Source organism: Monodelphis domestica, chromosome 2, assembly GCF_027887165.1.
Source record: "Monodelphis domestica isolate mMonDom1 chromosome 2, mMonDom1.pri, whole genome shotgun sequence".
Taxonomy (NCBI): Eukaryota; Metazoa; Chordata; class Mammalia; order Didelphimorphia; family Didelphidae; genus Monodelphis; species Monodelphis domestica.
This window is the reverse complement of record NC_077228.1, coordinates 339,264,733-339,268,886: the sequence shown is the minus strand read 5'-3', so window position 1 is coordinate 339,268,886 and position 4,154 is coordinate 339,264,733. Positions and strand designations below refer to the sequence as shown.

The 4,154-nt window shown below is 39.0% G+C and overlaps 1 pseudogene; it reads left to right on the top strand.

Annotated features, from left to right (window-relative positions):
• The first annotated feature begins 1,661 nt into the window (after positions 1–1,661).
• Positions 1,662–2,707, top strand: LOC103104706 (actin, cytoplasmic 2-like; annotated as a pseudogene).
• Positions 2,708–4,154: the final 1,447 nt, after the last annotated feature.

Genomic DNA, 4,154 nt, shown 5'->3' with positions numbered 1-4,154 from the left:
TCCTACAGATAGAAGGTGGCAGAGATAGGACCAGAACCCAGATCATCTCTCTTGAAACCCAGGGAATAGACTAAAAAATCTAGTATCATGAAAAGAGCCCTGGCTCTAGATTTAGATATCCTGAGTTCAAATCCTATTTCTGATATGATATGACCTTAAGTAAATCATTTTACCTCCCTGGCCTCAGTTTCCTCATCTGTAAAATGGGGAAATTGAGTTAGATATCTGCTGAAGACCCTAATAGCTTGAGAGCAATAAATCTATGAGCTTATCAAGTTCCCTTCTAAGAAAATTCAACAACTATTCATTAGGTGCCTACTGTGTGCAAAATGCTAAGTACAAAACTTAAAAACCGATTATTAAAAAGCCTCTCAAAGAGCATATAGTCAAGTAGGAGAAAGAAGACATGTGCAGCAATGGTGAAAATATAAATAAGACAAGGAGAGTAGCATGGTGCCATAGTGGATAGAGTGCCAAGAAGAGAGTCAGGAAGACTCATTTTTGTAAGTTCAAATCTAGCCTCAAACCCTTAATAGTTGTTTGAACTACGTAAGTCACATAACCCTGTTTGCCTCAGTTTCCTTATGTGAAGCTGGAAAATAAAATGACAAAAAAAAAACCCAACTCCAATAGCTTTGTTAAGAAAAGTCCACAAGGGATCACCAAGAATCAGATATAACTAAAACAACTGGAAAACAACAACAAAAAAGACAAATGTGCACAAAAGAGGCATAGAGTATCCAGAAACATCCAAGGAAGAAGTTCTCATTTTTTGCATTTTGGTTCTTTTCCTTAAAAAATAATAATGACCATTATTACTATGACAAGTTTATATATTATATACCAATATTTTATCATCCTATATTAACTATATCTCTGTGTTAAAAGTATTTAATAACATATTGTATATTATTATTATTATTAAAAATTAGCTCTCTTTCTCTCACCTTGACTAGAAATTCAGGGCTAAGAACAAACACGATCTCTTACTGAATTATATAGGAACTTTGGCTTGCTCAAACAATTCCATCTGCTTTGAAACTCCACTCGAAACCCCGTTTGCTTAGTCATATCATAAAATAAAAAGAAATCAGTCCAAAGATTTCCTTTTTCTTGTACACAAAGGTGAATGATTTGGTAAAACTGGGCTTTTTGATACCCTGGCATCTTTTCTTTCAGAAAGATTTTTAAAACTGGCCTTCCATCAAAAAGCTCTTTTGGGGACAGCTGGGTAGTTCAGTGGATTGAGAGCCAGGCCTAGAGACGGGAGGTCCTAGGTTCAAATCTGACCTCAGACACTTCCCAGCTGTGTGACCCTGGGCAAGTCACTTGACCCCCATTGCCTAGCCCTTACTACTCTTCTGCCTTGGAGCCAATACACAGTATTGACTCCAAGATGAAAGGTAAGGGTCTAGTCATTCTCAGTTCTGTCCTCTCCAGGTTGAAGGTCTCCCTCCAATCCTCACCCTTAAATTGAGGGTTGTATTGGAGCCAGATTGAATCCACTGCAGAGAAGTTTGTTGAATTTTCAGTGTGAGCATATATGCTTTAGAAATCAGCAAGCTGGCTTACTTAAAAGTGGTAGTCAGAGGCATTTGTAGGCTATTTTGGACATTCCACCCCCCTTTTTTGTCCTTCTCTCTTCCCTAAGTTCCATTTTCTTTGACTAGGATCTGCTGCAGCCTCAGATTAAACAAAAATGGAAGAAGAAATTGCTGTTCTTGTCATCAACAATGGCTCTGCTGGGGATGACAGTCCTCCAGCTGTATTCCCCTCCATTGCCCAGTAAACCAGGGTGTCACGGTGAGAACAGGGCAGATAGATAGTTATGTTGGTAATGAGACCCAGAGCAAGAGAGGTATCCTGACTGAAATATATTCCATTAAACATGGCATTTTTACCAATGGGGATGATTTAGAGAAAATCTCACACCATACCTTCTACAATGAGCTTCCTGAGCAACACCTTGTTCTGTTTACAGATGCTCCCATAAGGTCAACAGAGAAAAAATGACACATATCATATTTGAGACTTTCAACACTCCAGCCAGGTAAGCAACCATTCAGATTGTGTTGTCTCTGTATGCCTCTGGTCAGACCACTGGTATTATTATGAACCCTGATGATGGTGTCAGCCACACTGTGCCCATCTTTGATGATTATGCCCTTCCTCATGCCATTCTTTGTCTAGAATATCTTGGCCACAACTTGACAGGCTACAAGATACAGACAGAAAGAGGGCACAGTCTCACTACCACAGCTGAAAGGGGAATCGTTTGTGACATCAATAAAAACTGTGTCTCGTTGCCTGGACTTTGAGCAGGATATGGTCACTGTTGCTTCATCTTCCTCCTGGAGAAAAACTAGGAACTTCCTGATGGCCAGAGGAACATCACTGCCCCAAGGAGAGGTGCAGGTGTTCAAAGGGCTTCTTCCAGCTATCCTTCCTGGGTCCAGAAGCCAGTAACATTCATGAGACCACCTTCATTTCTATCACAAAGTATGATGTCAATATCTAATACACCAACACAGTATTATGAAGCAATACTACCTTGTATCCTGCTATTGCTGACAGAATACAGAGAGAAAGCACAGCCCTAGCACCTAGCACAAAGAAAATTAATGGCATTGCTCCCCTTGAATGTAATTATTCTCTCTGGATTGGTGGCTTTATTATGGCTTCTCTCTCCACCTTCCAACAGAAGTGATTCAGCAAAAACAAATTCACTGTCTACTGCAAATGCTTCTTTTTTAATTGATTTTTAAAAAGTTTTTTCCAAATTACATGTTAATTTGGGGATTTCTTTCTCCAGATCATTTTATAAATGAGGAAACAGGTAAACAGAATTAAGTGACTTGCCCAGGGTCACCCAACTAGTAAGTTTCCGAGGCCAAATTTGAATTCATGAGGATGAGTTTTCCTGATTCCAAGCCCAGTGCTCTATCCACCATGCCATCTAGCTGCCGCCATTGCCAGTGTTTCTAAATGGACTGCTAGCAGATGCATAGCATTTGTTGAACAAGAATTCACAAACCAAAAATTTTCACTGGTAAATGTATGCCTTGTGTAGACCTCATGAAACAAAAATTGGTATTCTTTGAAAAGGAACATGTCTTTGGGTTTTGTATCTGATATTGTACAAATACCAATAATTTATAGACAGTTGAACCATTATTGATTTGACCTCCTGTTAAGTTAACAGTGTCTTTAATGTACTCTTTTTTAAACCTTTCCTTTTCATCTTAGAATCAATACTGTGTATTGGTTCCAAAGCAAAGCAATAAAGGCTAGGCAATGAGGGTTAAGTGACTTGCCCAGGGTCACACTGCTAGGAAGTGTCTGAGGTCAGATTTGAACCCAGAACATCCCATCTCTAGGCCTGACTCTATCCAGTGAAGCCCCCCCCCCCCCACACACACACACACTTTGTTGTACATTTTAACATACCTTGTATACATCTTTGATTTTAAGCCTGTCGGGGGTTAAGGTCACTTTATTTTGACAGATAAGGCCAAGAGTTTCTATGTAGAATATATAATTTCTAAGAGAATAGACCTGATGCTATGGCAACTTAGTATCTGGCTGGTTGACACTCAGCAGCTATATGGTTTGGTTCCATAAAGCATCAGATCTGTAGCCGAAGGTCACATTTACAGTATCCAAAAGAGCCAACTTGCAGAATCTCTTTCCTAAGGCTGGCAAGCGTTTATTACATGTGCATTATTACATCTTGCCACCATCCTAGGGGGAATACATTTTGAATCTAAGCCTTAGGAATGAGTTTTTGTTGTTAGTTTTGTTTTTTATTTTTCTGTAAGCCACTAGTTCCTCCCCAATATCCTGGGGCTAAGTTACTCAACCTTGAGTGGTAAAATAGTTTTCCTTCCCACCCTGTAAATTCGCACATCTAGAAGATTTTTGCAGGTTGCCTTAATGTTCTCACACAAGAACAGAATATCAAAATCTGAAAGTCATCCTAAGAGTTGAGAATTGTAATGCTTCTCACGTCTTTGCAAAAGCAAAAATAAAAGTGCTGCAAGTAAACTGAAAAATAAATAAACAAATCAGTGTCTAGACTTAAAAAAGTGATGGAGAATGCAAATTAAACTTAGAAGTACACTGAGTGCACTTTTTTGGGGAGATTGGTTATTAAA